This window comes from Pristiophorus japonicus, chromosome 15 (assembly GCF_044704955.1).
Source record: "Pristiophorus japonicus isolate sPriJap1 chromosome 15, sPriJap1.hap1, whole genome shotgun sequence".
Classification (NCBI taxonomy): Eukaryota; Metazoa; Chordata; class Chondrichthyes; family Pristiophoridae; genus Pristiophorus; species Pristiophorus japonicus.
In genome coordinates, this window is record NC_091991.1 from 101,310,271 (window position 1) to 101,326,541 (window position 16,271).

Sequence of the window (16,271 nt, forward strand, 5' to 3'; positions counted from 1 at the left end):
GTTCCCCTCCCCTGAAGGTCTGACTCTGGCTGGGTTCAGTTCTACACTCACTGGTTCCCCTCCCCTGAAGGACTGACTCTGGCTGGGTTCAGTCACTGGGACCCTGAAGCCCCGCCCACACCTCGCTCATGACGCATGCGCTGTGTCTCGATGAATCGCACAAACCTGTCGCTGTCCTTTACAAAGATGGCGACCGTCAGTCTGGGCCCGGAACCGCGAATAAGCCCCGGAGCAGCAAATTCGGGACCTGAAGTTTCCGAGTGCAGGTGTGCGACCTACACCAGGTGCTTATGAAGCCTACCCGCCGAGAGCGTTACTCCCCTGCGGACCACTGCTTCCGTTTTGGCTCCGAATGGCAGGCCCAGCCTCAGCCTCTCACAGCCTCAGCCTCTCACAGCCCCAGCCCAGCTCTGTTTAGAGTCACACTGCGCATGCCGATCTGCCGCCTGCGCAGTGGGCTCCTGCGCATTGTGCCCGCGACACAGGGTCATCACATGGTCTCCTGGTCCCATCACATGGTCTCCTGGGCCACGGGTCATCGCATGGTCTCCTGGTCCCATCGCATGGTCTCCTGGGCCACGGGTCATCGCATGGTCTCCTGGTCCCATCGCATGGTCTCCTGGGCCATGGGTCATCACATGGTCTCCTGGTCCCATCACATGGTCTCCTGGGCCACGGGTCATCGCATGGTCTCCTGGTCCCATCGCATGGTCTCCTGGGCCACGGGTCATCACATGGTCTCCTGGGCCATGGGTCATCACATGGTCTCCTGGGCCACGGGTCATCGCATGGTCTCCTGGGCCACGGGTCAACACATAGTCTCCTGGTCCCATCGCATGGTCTCCTGGGCCACGGGTCATCACATGGTCTCCTGGGCCATGGGTCATCACATGGTCTCCTGGGCCACGGGTCATCGCATGGTCTCCTGGGCCACGGGTCAACACATAGTCTCCTGGTCCCATCGCATGGTCTCCTGGGCCACGGGTCATCGCATGGTCTCCTGGGCCACGGGTCATCACATGGTCTCCTGGTCCCATCGCATGGTCTCCTGGGCCACGGGTCATCACATGGTCTCCTGGTCCCATCGCATGGTCTCCTGGGCCATGGGTCATCACATGGTCTCCTGGGCCACGGGTCATCACATGGTCTCCTGGGCCACGGGTCATCACATGGTCTCCTGGTCCCATCGCATGGTCTCCTGGGCCACGGGTCATCACATGGTCTCCTGGTCCCATCGCATGGTCTCCTGGGCCACGGGTCATCGCATGGTCTCCTGGTCCCATCGCATGGTCTCCTGGGCCACGGGTCATCGCATGGTCTCCTGGTCCCATCGCATGGTCTCCTGGGCCATGGGTCATCACATGGTCTCCTGGGCCACGGGTCATCACATGGTCTCCTGGTCCCATCGCATGGTCTCCTGGGCCACGGGTCATCGCATAGTCTCCTGGGCCACGGGTCATCGCATGGTCTCCTGGGCCACGGGTCATCACATGGTCTCCTGGTCCCATCACATGGTCTCCTGGGCCACGGGTCATCGCATGGTCTCCTGGGCCACGGGTCATCGCATGGTCTCCTGGTCCCATCGCATGGTCTCCTGGGCCACGGGTCATCACATGGTCTCCTGGGCCACGGGTCATCACATGGTCTCCTGGTCCCATCGCATGGTCTCCTGGGCCATGGGTCATCACATGGTCTCCTGGTCCCATCGCATGGTCTCCTGGTCCCATCGCATGGTCTCCTGGGCCATGGGTCATCACATGGTCTCCTGGGCCACGGGTCATCACATGGTCTCCTGGGCCACGGGTCATCACATGGTCTCCTGGTCCCATCGCATGGTCTCCTGGGCCACGGGTCATCGCATGGTCTCCTGGGCCACGGGTCATCGCATGGTCTCCTGGGCCACGGGTCATCACATGGTCTCCTGGGCCACGGGTCATCACATGGTCTCCTGGTCCCATCGCATGGTCTCCTGGGCCACGGGTCAACACATGGTCTCCTGGGCCACGGGTCATCGCATGGTCTCCTGGGCCACGGGTCATCACATGGTCTCCTGGCTGCCCGGGGCCTGGGGTCATCACATGGTCTCCTGGGCCCATCACATAGTCTCCTGGTCCCCGAGTCACCACATGGTGTCCTGGGCCTGGGGTCATGGCATGGTCTCCTGGGCCACGGGTCATCACATGGTCTCCTGGGCCACAGGTCAACACATGGTCTCCTGGGCCACAGGTCATCACATGGTCTCCTGGGCCACGGGTCATCACATGGTCTCCTGGGCCACAGGTCAACACATGGTCTCCTGGGCCACGGGTCAACACATGGTCTCCTGGGCCCAGGGTCATCGCATGGTCTCCTGGGCCACGGGTCATCGCATGGTCTCCTGGGCCACGGGTCATCACATGGTCTCCTGGGCCACGGGTCAACACATGGTCTCCTGGGCCCAGGGTCATCGCATGGTCTCCTGGGCCACGGGTCAACACATGGTCTCCTGGGCCACGGGTCATCACATGGTCTCCTGGGCCACGGGTCATCACATGGTCACCTGGCTGCCCGGGGCCCGGGGTCATCACATGGTCTCCTGCCAGCCCAGGGTCATCACATGGTCTCCTGGGCCCATCGCATAGTCTCCTGGGCCACGGGTCATCACATGGTCTCCTGGGCCACGGGTCATCGCATGGTCTCCTGGTCCCATCGCATGGTCTCCTGGGCCACGGGTCATCGCATGGTCTCCTGGTCCCATCGCATGGTCTCCTGGGCCACGGGTCATCGCATGGTCTCCTGGGCCACGGGTCATCACATGGTCTCCTGGGCCACGGGTCATCGCATAGTCTCCTGGGCCACGGGTCATCACATGGTCTCCTGGGCCACGGGTCATCGCATGGTCTCCTGGTCCCATCGCATGGTCTCCTGGGCCACGGGTCATCGCATGGTCTCCTGGTCCCATCGCATGGTCTCTTGGGCCACGGGTCATCGCATGGTCTCCTGGGCCACGGGTCATCGCATGGTCTCCTGGGCCACGGGTCATCGCATGGTCTCCTGGTCCCATCGCATGGTCTCCTGGGCCACGGGTCATCGCATGGTCTCCTGGGCCACGGGTCATCGCATGGTCTCCTGGGCCACGGGTCAACACATGGTCTCCTGGGCCACGGGTCATCGCATGGTCTCCTGGGCCACGGGTCATCGCATGGTCTCCTGGGCCACGGGTCATCACATGGTCTCCTGGGCCACGGGTCATCGCATGGTCTCCTGGCTGCCCGCGGCCCGGGGTCATCACATGGTCTCCTGGTCCCATCGCATCGTCTCCTGGGCCACGGGTCATCGCATGGTCTCCTGGGCCACGGGTCATCACATGGTCTCCTGGCTGCCCGGGGCCTGGGGTCATCACATGGTCTCCTGGTCCCATCGCATAGTCTCCTGGGCCACGGGTCATCGCATGGTCTCCTGGGCCACGGGTCATCACATGGTCTCCTGGGCCACGGGTCATCGCATGGTCTCCTGGGCCACGGGTCATCACATGGTCTCCTGGGCCACGGGTCATCACATGGTCTCCTGGGCCACGGGTCAACACTTGGTCTCCTGGGCCACGGGTCATCACATGGTCTCCTGGTCCCATCGCATGGTCTCCTGGGCCACGGGTCAACACATGGTCTCCTGGGCCACGGTTCATCACATGGTCTCCTGGTCCCATCGCATCGTCTCCTGGGCCACGGGTCATCACATGGTCTCCTGGGCCACGGGTCATCACATGGTCTCCTGGGCCACGGGTCATCACATGGTCTCCTGGCTGCCCGGGGCCCGGGGTCATCACATGGTCTCCTGGTCCCATCGCATAGTCTCCTGGGCCACGGGTCATCGCATAGTCTCCTGGGCCACGGGTCATCGCATAGTCTCCTCCTGGGCCACGGGTCATCGCATAGTCTCCTGGGCCACGGGTCATCACATGGTCTCCTGGCTGCCCGGGGCCCGGGGTCATCACATGGTCTCCTGAGCTGGGGTCAACACATGGTCTCCTGAGCCGGGGTCATCACATGGTCTCCTGAGCCGGGGTCATCACATGGTCTCCTGAGCCCAGGGTCATCACATGGTCTCCTGAGCCGGGGTCATCACATGGTCTCCTGAGCCGGGGTCATCACATGGTCTCCTGAGCCGGGGTCATCACATGGTCTCCTGAGCCGGGGTCATCACATGGTCTCCTGAGCCCGGGGTCATCACATGGTCTCCTGCCGGCCCGGGGTCATCACATGGTCTCCTGGCGGCAGGGCAGTTGGCGCTGGGTCAACAGTGCGCAGGCACTCGTCAAAAGATAAAAACCCAACTTGGCATTTGTTAATTTTTGAATAAAATGATGCAGCCGAGAATCGCATCATCAAAAGCAACCGAATGGTGCAAATCTGTCATGATTACTCACGGTTTTTAAAGTTCTGTCCCCAGTTGCTCGGGGAGGTGAGTCAGGCCCAGCAGCTGCAGATTTGAAGTGGGGCAGCAAAGCTACAAGTGGGGGTTGCCTGGAATGATGGTGTGACCGGGCCGGGCGGACAGTGGCGGAGCAGAGGCCCCGCGGTCTGGGAGCAGGAGAGAGGCGCTGGTGTGGGTCCGGGGGACTAGGTGGGGGTAGGGGAATTGTGTGGTGGGGCAGTGTATGATGGGGGGCTGACCCCACTCTCTGACCCTGACTACAATCTCTGACCCCTGATCTCACTCTCTGACCCCACTTTCTGACCCCGCTCACAGACAGCACTCATTGATCCCTGAACCCACTCACTAACCCCTGAACCAACCTACTGACCCCTGACCACACTTTCTGATATCACTCATTGACCTCACTCCCTGACTTCTGATCCCTAACCCCGATCACAGATTTCCAAAATCTGAGAGAGCTCCAGAAAAAGGGCAATTAGGAGGTACAATAATGGGTCAATAGGGATCTCCAAAAACAATGGAATAAGGACTCCAGGAACAGGAGAGCTCTCCCGAAACACTGGAGGTAGGAGAAAGCTCCAGAAGCGGGGCAATTAAGAGTTCCAGAAACAGGGGATGTTGTGCTCCAGACACGGGGGAATTACAAGTACCATAGAGACTGTAACTAACAGCTTCATAAACAGCGAGATAAGAGTACCAGATGGAGTTGAATTAGTAACTCAAGATTTAAGACTGCACCAGAAACAGGGTTATTAGGAGCACAAGAAACAGAAAATTAGGAGCACCAGAAACAGTCAAATTATGCGAGGGCAACATCAACATGGTCCACTCGATTACCCCAGACCCCTGACTCCTGACCCCACTCTTTGATTCCTGACCCCTCTCAATGACCCCACTCTGAGCCATGATCCCACTCCCTGACCACTGACATCACTCACTGAACCCTGAAACCACTCTGACCCCTGACCCCTGACCCCACTCTCTGATGCCACTCACTGACCCCACACTCTTACCCCTAACCCCAGATCTCCAGAATCGGCAGAATTATGAGAGAGCTCCAGAAACTGGGGAATTCAGAGGGGCAGAAATGGGGAAATAGGGATTTCCATAAAAATGGAAATTATGAGCTCTGGAAACAGGAATTAGGAGAGATCACCAAAAACAGTGGAGTTAGGAGAGAGCTCTAGAAGCAGGGAAATTAGGAGCACCAGGAACAGGGGAATTAGGGGGTATAGATAGAGTAAATTTGGGGCTGCAGAAATATGGCAATTAGGTGCTCCAGAAATAGGGGCATTAGCAGCTTCAGCGGGAAAATAATTAGCAGCAACAGAAATAGGAACTCCCATGACAAGAGAAATAGCAGATCGATAAAGAGGGAAATTAGGAGCTCCAGAAACAGTGGAATAAAATAGGAAAAATAAGGACACCCTTTAGCAATACTGAAATCCACAAATATGTTTTCATTTTCCTCAATATGTTATAATTAGGACCGTATTGCAACGAGTCCCGTTCAAACCCAGGCCTGTCCCATAGTTAATAGATCACAGCACGCAGAAGGACAAGGGCAGAATGAGCACGGAAACACCATCGCCTACCATTTCCCCTCCAAGTCAAACACCGTCCCAACTCGGGCCATTTATCGCAGGTACAAAACCATGGGCATCCCTACCAACATAAGAATATAAAAGTAGGAGTAGGCTATACAACCCCTCGAGCCTGCTCCGCCATTCAATAAGATCATGGCTGATCATCGATATGAACTCCACTTTTCCGTCCGATTTCCATATCCCTTGATTCCCGTAGGGTCCAAAAATCTATTTTTTTTAGCCTTGAATATATTCAAAGACTCAGCATGCACAGCCATCTGGGGCAGAGAATTCCAAAGATTCACAACCCTCATCTCTGTCTTAAATTGCCAATCCCTTACCCTGAGACTATGCCACCGAGTTCTAGACACTCCAACCAGGGGAAAAACCTCTCAGCATCGACCCTGTCAATTCCCTTCAGACCCTTGCATGGTTCAATGAGATCACTTCTCATTCTAAACTCCAGAGGGTATAGGCCCATTCTACACAATCGCTCATCATAGGAGTGTCCTCTCATCCCAGGAATCAATCTTGTGAACCTTTGTTGCAATGCCTCCAAGGTAAGTATATCCTTCATTAAATAAGGAGACCAAAACTGCAGATTACACCAGGTGTGGTCTCAAGACGTCCATAATTTTATACTCCAACCACCTTGCAATAAAGGACAACATGCCATTTGTCTTCCTGATTGTTTGCTGTACCTGCATGCTAGCTTTATGTGTTTCTTGCACGAGGACACCAAAATCTCTCCGAACACCAACATTTAAAAATTTATCACCATTTTAAAAAAATGTTTTTTTCTATTCTTCTTACCAAAGTGAATAACCTCACATTTCCACACACTATAATCCATCTGCCAACTTACTGCCCATTCACTTGGTCTATCTATATTCCTTTGTAGATTCTTTGTATTCTTCTCCCACTTTGCTGTCCCACCTAGCTTTGTATCATTAGCAAACTTGGAGACATTACACTCGGTCCCTTCAAATGGTCAGTAATGTAGATAGTGAATAGCTGAGGCCCCAGCACTGATCCCTGTGGCATCCCATGAGATAGTTTGCCAACCTGAAAATGACGAATTTATCCCTACGCTTTGTTTTCTGTTCATTAGCCAATCCTCTATCCATGCTATTATATTACCCCAAACTCATGAGCCCTTCTCTTGTGTAATAACCTTTTACGTGGCACCAATTTGATTAATTCTGCTCTCTCGTCTCAGATCCGGCTATTTCCCATTCTGCAGTCATACCTTTTCCAGTGTTCCATTCACCCATTCTGGAAAATGATTGTTGTTGATCGGTTCAGATAGCGGCTATCCCTTCCCTTCTCCCTGAACTCAGTCCAGTAGGCCTAGAACATGAAAACTTCCCTCCTGTTCCAGCCCTGGAGCCGAACAATGACTGGCCTCATATATCCCTCTATAAGAAGCCCAGTGCAAAATAATCCGGAGATCACCACCGTGAGAGCTTGATTTTTAGTTTAGAGTGTAATTCTTAATATTTCATCTATTAAGGTATTTCTATCCATATTACTGGTTCAGACCATAGCTATTTTCTGCTCTCCCTTCTTTCCACCATATGTTTTAAGATGTTCTTCCATCTTGCACCAGGGAGCAAATTTAACATAGAAACATAGAAACATAGAAAATAGGTGCAGGAGTAGGCCATTTGGCCCTTCGAGCCTGCACCGCCATTCAATGAGTTCATGGTTGAACATGCTACTTCTGTACCCCATTCCTGCTTCCTCGCCATACCCCTTGATCCCCCTAGTAGTAAGGACTACATCTAACTCCTTTTTTAATATATTTAGTGAATTGGCCTCAAAAACTTTCTGTGGTAGAGAATTCCACAGGTTCACCACTCTCTGGGTGAAGAAGTTTCTCCTCATCTCAGTCCTAAATGGCTTACCCCTTATCCTTAGACTGTGACCCCTGGCTCTGGACTCCCCCAACATTGGGAACATTCTTCCTACATCTAACCTGTCTAAACCCGTCAGAATTTTAAACGTTTCTATGAGATCCCCTCTCAATCTTCTGAACTCCAGTGAATACAAGCCCAGTTGATCCAGTCTTTCTTGATATGTCAGTCCCGCCATCCCGGGAATCAGTCTGGTGAACCTTCGCTGCACTCCCTCAATAGCAAGAATGTCCTTCCTCAGATTAGGAGACCAAAACTGTACACAAATCTCCAGGTGTGGCCTCACCAAGGCCCTGTACAACTGTAGCAACACATCCCTGCCCCAGTACTCAAATCCCCTCGCTATGAAGGCCAACATGCCATTTGCTTTCTGAACCGCCTGCTGTACCTGCATGCTAACCTTCAATGACTGATGTACCATGACACCTCCCCTTTTCCTAATCTGTCACCATTCCGATAATAGTCTGTCTCTCTGTTTTTACCACCAAAGTGGATAACCTCACATTTATCCACATTATACTTCATCTGCCATGCATTTGCCCACTCACCTAACCTATCCAAGTCGCTCTGCAGCCTCATAGCATCCTCCTCGCAGCTCACACTGCCACCCAACTTAGTGTCATCTGCAAATTTGGAGATACTACATTTAATCCCCTCGTCTAAATCATTAATGTACAATGTAAACAGCTGGGGACCCAGCACAGAACCTTGCGGTACCCCACTAGTCACTGCCTGCCATTCTGAAAGGTACCTATTTACTCCTACTCTTTGCTTCCTGTCTGACAACCAGTTCTCAATCCACGTCAGCACACTACCCCCAATCCCATGTGCTTTAACTTTGCACATTAATCTCTTGTGTGGGACCTTGTCGAAAGCCTTCTGAAAGTCCAAATATACCACATCAACTGGTTCTCCCTTGTCCACTTTACTGGAAACATCCTCAAAAAATTCCAGAAGGTTTGTCAAGCATGATTTCCCTTTCACAAATCCATGCTGATTTGGACCTATCATGTCACCTCTTTCCAAATGCACTGCTATGACCTCCTTAACTTTTGGGACCTGCTCCGGATTGCAGAGGATTCTGTCTATTCTGCCAATGATAGATTTTTCTGCCAATTATAGATTTTCCCATCACTATAGCTCTCCTATTCCTTTGCCCCACCTGCCTCTCGCCCCCGCCCCACTCGGGGTGACCTCCTGCTCTCTATTGTCACATTGTTGCTCAGTACCACCATCCTCTGCATCATTGTCTCCATCCACCTTACAGGCCCCAATTCAAGGTAAGTAGAAACATAGAAACATAGAAAATAGGTGCAGGAGTAGGCCATTCGGCCCTTCGAGCCTGCACTGCCATTCAATATCATGGCTGATCATTCCCTCACTACCCCTTTCCTGCTTTCTCTCCATAGCCCTTGATCCCCTTAGCCGTAAGGGCCATATCTAACTCCCTCTTGAGTATATCCAATGAACTGGCATCAACAACTCTCTGCAGCAGGGAATTCCATAGGTTAACAACTCTCTGAGTGAAGACGTTTCTCCTCATCTCAGTCCTAAATGGCCTACTCCTTATCCTAAGACTGTGTCCCCTGGTTCTGGACTTCCCCAACATCGGGAACATTCTTCCCGCATCTAACCTGTCCAGTCCCGTCAGAATCTTATACGTTTCTATGAGATCCCCTCTCATCCTTGTAAATTCCAGTGAATAAAGGCCCAGTCTCTCCTCATATGGCAGTCCAGCCGTCCCTGGAATCAGTCTGGTGAACCTTCACTGCACTCCCTCAATAGCAAGAACGTCCTGTACCTATTTGACCGTTCCAGTACCTATTGGATAGGGCCACCTGTGACTGCGGTGCCCCTCTAGATGGTCACTCACTTCCCTCTTTCTACTCAACCCCTTTAATGTTCCCTCTTCCTGTGCGAGCTGCAGGTTCATGCTGGAGATCTGGTGGATGTGTCGCGACATAATTTATACTTTAATGAATTTTGTGAACCCACCTCTGCCCATTCTCTTTGTCCTTGAAGATGTTGGATCTTCTTTCCTGTTTGGACCTTCCGCCATAGTGGTGACAGGCATTCCTAGATTCTGGTGCGCTGTAATAAATACAATATTAATAAGAGGGTTAGACTGAAATATAAAATATTTAGAAGAATGTGCCTTGTTAAACATGCCACCAAGTCCATCCTCCCCCATCAGTACAACAGCGGTTAGCTCTGGGATCGAGCATTTCCCAAGTGTTACGATCAACATTCCACATCAGGTGTGACACAGACAGCTGCCCAGTGAAATCCAGTGAGTCCCGCTGATCTCCACAACCCAGGTCCAGACGGGCTCCCGTCGTCCGAGACTCCGCATTGGGAGCGCCCATTGGTGAGATTAACTGACAGTGCAGACCCAAATCAGCCTTATTCCTGAGATGGGGAATATTCTGCAGGGAAATTTGGAGCGGGTTATCATTGATGATCGTTCAATCGGTTTTACAATCTGATGGTAATGTATTACTTTGATTCAATTTGTGTTGAATATTTTTAATTTGTTGAGTTTTGAGATTAAATTATGGTAATTTATGAATATGATATCTATCCACATACGTAATTCCTCTGATCACTATGGCAGTCACATTACCCATATATTCATGGAGATGTGGTCTGTTTGGTGTACTATTTCAATATATTTACCATATCTCTGATGTTACCTGACTAATGAACATGGCAGGAGGCGTGAACCTTTACCATTATTCCACTGATATTAACACTAACGTATAATGGTAGGAATCGGATGATTTAAAACTGTGAGGTAATGCACAGCATTGATTTGTGGAATCTTTCGTGGTCTTAAAATCTAAGACTTATACACGTGGTGTATCTGAATGCAGATTGTCTCGCTGTGAGTGTCCAATCAAACCATAATCGACGTCCTTTCCTGTCCCCACTGCGGAAATGTAATATTGGTTACGTCACTGACCTGGTACAATTAATTTATTTGCTGTTTTACTCACACACTCTTGTATAATAAACACACAACGGAACAACAGCTTCTATTTACACAGCACCTCTACGTGCAAAAACATCCCAAGATGCGTCATGGAATCTTAGTCAGAAGGTGGGTGCTGAACAAAAGGAGGCAGAAGTAGGGGACCAAGTGTTGTTTAAAGAACGGGTTTTAAGGAGTATCCTACAGGAGCAGAGGGAGGTGGAGAGGTTTAGCTGGAGAGCTGAGCGCAGGACAGCTTGAGGCATGGTCGCCATAGATGGTGTTATGTATGTAAACCTGTAATTTACCATATCTAACTACCAGAGGGCTTATCCCCTGGAGTCCCAAGGGATCCCACAATCCCTTGGGAGCACCTGCATATAAGGAGTCCTCACAGCCTGGAGAGGCACTCTGAGATCTGTAATAAAGGACTACGGTCACACCTACTTGAGCTTGCAGTATTTAGCCTGACTCTTTATCCAAGACATCACAACTAGCAACGAGATACAGACAACGAACCTCAACACAACAATGCAGAGAACTGTGGGCATCCTGGAGAAATTTTCGGAGGGAGATAATTGGAAAACCTTCGTGGAACGACTTGACAATACTTTGTGGCCAATGAGCTGGAAAGAGAAGCGAACGCTGCCGAACGAAGGGCGACCCTCCTTACTGTTTGCAGGGCATCAATGTATGGCCTCATGAAAAACCTGCTGACTCCAGCAAAACCCACAGACAAATCGATCGATGAGTTGTTTGCACTGGTCCGGGAGCATCTAAACCCAAAGGAAAGCATTCTGATGGCGAGGTATCGGTTCTACATGTACAAAAGGTCTGAAGGCCAGGAAGTGGCGAGCTACATCACTGAGCTAAGGCGCCTTGCAGGATATTGCAAATTTGAAGGACACTTGGAGCACATGCTCAGGGAATTCTTTGTACTTGGCATTGGCCATGAAGTAATACTTCTCAAACTTTTGACTGTATAGACGACAACCTTGAGTAAAGCCATAGCTTTAGCCCAGGCATTTATCTCCACCAGTGGCAATGCCAAACAAATTTCCCAGCACACTAATGCTGCCGCAAGTACCGTGAACAAAGTAACGTTGTTTTCAAATCAAAATGTACATGGCAGGACTTACACGACTGTAGCTGCACGTCTGCAGATGAGCCAGAGTCCGCCATCAAGGGTGGTGAATACAAGGCAATTAACACCTTGTTGGTGCTGCGGGGGTGATCATCAATTCCATTCATGCCGCTTCAAAGGATACGTTTGCAAGGGCTGTGGAACAATCAGACACCTCCAACGTATGTGCAGACGAGCTGCAAACCCTGCTAATCCTGCAAACCACCATGTTGCAGAGGAGGACAGATCCACGGTGGATCATGACAAACCAGAGCCTCAGACCAAGAAGGTAGACATATATGGTGTGCACACAATTACCACAAATTGTCCCCCCAATAATGCTGAAGGTTGAATTAAATGTACTCCCGGTGTCCATGGAGCTGCATACGGGCGCAAGCCAGTCCATAATGAACAAAAAGACTTTTGATAAGTTGTGGTGCAAAAAGGCTTCAAAGCCAGTCCTGACTCCCATTCGTACCAAACTTAGAATGTATTTAAAGGAACTGATTCCCATAATTGGCAATGCTACCGTAAAGGTCTCCTACGATGGAGCGATGCATGATTTACCATTCTGGGTGGTACCGGGCGATGGCCCCACGCTGTTCAGCAGGAGCTGGCTGGGAAAGATACGCTGGAACTGGGATGACGTCCGAGTGTATTCGTCCGTCGATGACACCTCATGTCCTAAGCAAATTCCCCTCGCTGTTTGAACCAGGCATCGGGAAGTTCCAAGGAGCAAAAGTGCAGATCCAGCTAATTCCGGGGTCACGACCCATCCATCACAAGGCAAGAGCAGTACCTTACATGATGAGAGAGAGGGTGGAGATCGAGTTGGACAGGCTGCAATTAGAGGGCACCATTTCGCCGATCGAATTCAATGAGTGGACCAGTCCAATTGTTCCAGTGCTCAAGGGAGACAGCACTGTCAGAATCTGTGGTGATTACAAAGTAACTATCTATAGTTTCTCGCTGCAGGATCAATACCCATTACCAAAGGCAGGCGACATATTTGGGACATTGGCAGGAGGGAAAATGTTCACGAAGCTGGCCTACATGACGCAGGAGTTGGAGGAATCTTCGAAAGGCCTCACCTGCATCAACACGCACAACGGTCTTTCCTTTTACAACAGATGCCCGTTTGGGATTTGATCGGCCACGGCGATATTCCAGAGGAACATGGAAAGCTTGCTGAAGTTGGTCACGTGCACCGTGGTCTTCCAGGACAACATCTTGGTTACAGGTCGGGATACTGTCGAGCACCTGCAGAACCTAGAGGAGGTTCTTAGTCGGCTTTACTATGTGGGGCTCAGGCTAAAATGCTCGAAGCACATTTTCCTCGCGCCTGAAGTGGAGTTCCTGGGGAGAAGAATCGCGGCGGATGGCATCAGGCCCACCGTTTCAAAGATGGAGGCAATCAAGAATGCACCGAGACCACAGAATGTGATGGAGCTGCAGTCTCCGTCAGGATTCCTGAACTATTTTGGTAACTTCTTATTGGGTCTTAGCACATTGTTGGACCCCCTGCACTCTTTACTGCATAAGGGAGATGAATGGGTATGGGGTAAAAGCCAAGAAAATGCCTTTGAGAAAGCTAGGAAGCTGTTATGTTCAAACAAATTGCTTGTGTTGTACGATCCATGTAAATGTTTGGCAGTAGCATGTGATGCATCGTCTTACGGGGTTAGATGTGTATTGCAACAAGCTAATGAATTTGGGAAATTGCAACCGGTTGCTTATGCATCCAGAAGTCTGTCTAAGGCCGAGGGCCTACAGTATGATCGTAAAAGAAGCGTTAGCATGTGTTTACGGGGTAAAGCATATGCATCAATATCTGTTCAGGCTAAAATTTGAATTGGAAACCAACCATAAGCCACTTATATCCCTCTTTTCTGAAAATAAGGGGATGAATACGAATGCATCGGCCCGCATCCAGAGATGGGCGTTCACGTTGTCCACATACAACTACGTCAACTGCCACAGGCCAGGCACAGAAAACTGTGCCGATGCTCTCAGTAGGCTACCATTGCCCACCACCGGGGTGGAGATGGTACAGCCTGCAGATTTAGTTATGGTAATGGAAACATTCGAGAGTGAGCAATCACCTGTTACCGCCTGACAGATTAGAACCTGAATGAACCAGGACCCCTTACTGTCCTTAGTAAAAAAAACTGTGTGCTCCACGGGAATTGGTCTAGTGTACCGTTAGAGATGTGATGCAAAGATGAAATGTCTATACAGGCAGACTGCCTCCTATGGGGTAATCGGGTAGTTGTGCCAAGAAAGGGCAGGGTCACTTTCATTAGTAATCTCCACAGTACCCACCCAGGCATTTTAATGATGAAAGTGATAGCCAGATCCCATGTGTGGTGGTCCTGTATCGATACAGACTTAGAGTCCTGTGTGCACACATGTAATACATGTTCCCAGTTAAGCAATGCATCCAGGGAGGCGCCACTAAGTTTATGGTCTTCACTTGTGAACAAAGGAGATGATAGATTTTAATTTATCTCTTCCTGTTCCAACAAAGTTCAATAAAACACACATGGTTAGAAAGTAATTGTTACTTTTACTAATGTGGTACCCTTGTTTAAGAAGTGAGAAAGGGATAGGTCTAGTAATTACAGGCCTGTCATCCTAAACTCAGTGGTGGGAAAATTACGTGAAAAAATCCTGAAAGACAGGATAAATTTGCATTTGGAAAGGCAAGGACAGTCAGTACGGATTTATTAAGGGAAGATCGTGTTTGACTAACCTGATTGAATTGTTTGAGGAGGTAACCAAGAGGGTCGATGAGGGTAGTGTGTATGATGTAGTGTATATGGACTTTAGCAAAGCTTTTGATAAGATCCTACATGCTAGACTGGTCACGAAGATTAAAGCCCATGGGATCCAGGGCAAAGTGGCTAGCTGGATCCAAAATTGGCTTAGAGGTAGGAAGCAAAGTGTAATGGATGATGGATGTTTTTGTGACTGGAAAGATGTTCCACTGGGGTTCAGCAGGGCTCGGTACTGTGTCCCTTGCTTTTTGTGGTATATATCAATGATTTAGATTTGAATATAGGGAGTATGATTAAGAAGTTTGCAGACGACACTAAAATTGGCTGTGTGGATGATAATGAAGAGGAAAGTCATGGACTGCAGGAGGATGTCAATCTACTGGTTAGGTGGGCAGAGCAGTGGCAAATGGAACTTAATTCGGAGAAGTGTGAGGTAATGCACTTTGGGAGTGCTTATAAGGAAAGGATTAAGCGGTAAGCCACTTAATAGTGTAGATGAACAAAGGAACCTTGCAGTGCTTGTCCATAGATCCCTGAAAGTAGCAGGTGAGGTGCATAAGGTGGTTAAGAAGGCATATGGAATGCTTGCCTTTATTGGCTGAGGCATAGAATACAAGAGCAGGGAGGTTATGCTTAAATTGTATAATACTCTGGTTAATTTAAGAGGTGTTGCAGTTGTTTGGGGCAGACTGGTTGGGCTGGGTGCTCTTTGCCTTTCCGCCATTGTTCATTGGTTTATATGTAACCTTCAGGGCTGCTGACTGAGGGCTGTGCAGCTCTTTGTCAGCCGGCGCGGACACAATGGGCTGAAATGGCCTCCTTCTGCGTTGTAAATTTCAATGTTTCTATGTTTTCCATCGATTTCCTGCTGTTTGGGCTTTGAGCCCAGGACCCCAGAGCCAGTGTCTTGTCAGTGAGCTGAGGAGAGGCTGTTTCTGTACTTGAGGACATTAACAATTCAACCCCGAATTAAACGTGAGCATCAATCACTGGCTACTATGGGAATGAGCATTGACTTTCTATAGTTACATTGATCATTGTAGAACATGCAGCAGACACATTCGTTACATTATTAGATACAGAAAGAACCATTCCTCTGCTGTAGTCCGTGTCAAGTTTGGATTCTCCTCATTTTCAGTTTGGTACAGTAATAAATATCCCGTCTACTGGATAGAGGAGACTTAAGAGAAAAACTGTTTGAGGACACATGTGGTGATAATTCCAAGTGGAAGATTGTGACACTTCCTTTCTCTCTCATTCTTCCTCAGTGCTTTAACCAGCACCCCAATATCTGTCTTTCTGTGAACTCCCACACCACAAATCTTCTCTTTCTTGCTTATTTCAATATATTGTTAATTTATGCTGAGAGTTTTCTATTATAACAACACATTCATACGGACAAGCCCATCTCATTCACCGTTAGATGAACTGAAATGTGCCGTAAATCAATCACCCCCATCTATGTAGAGGATCCTGAACAGC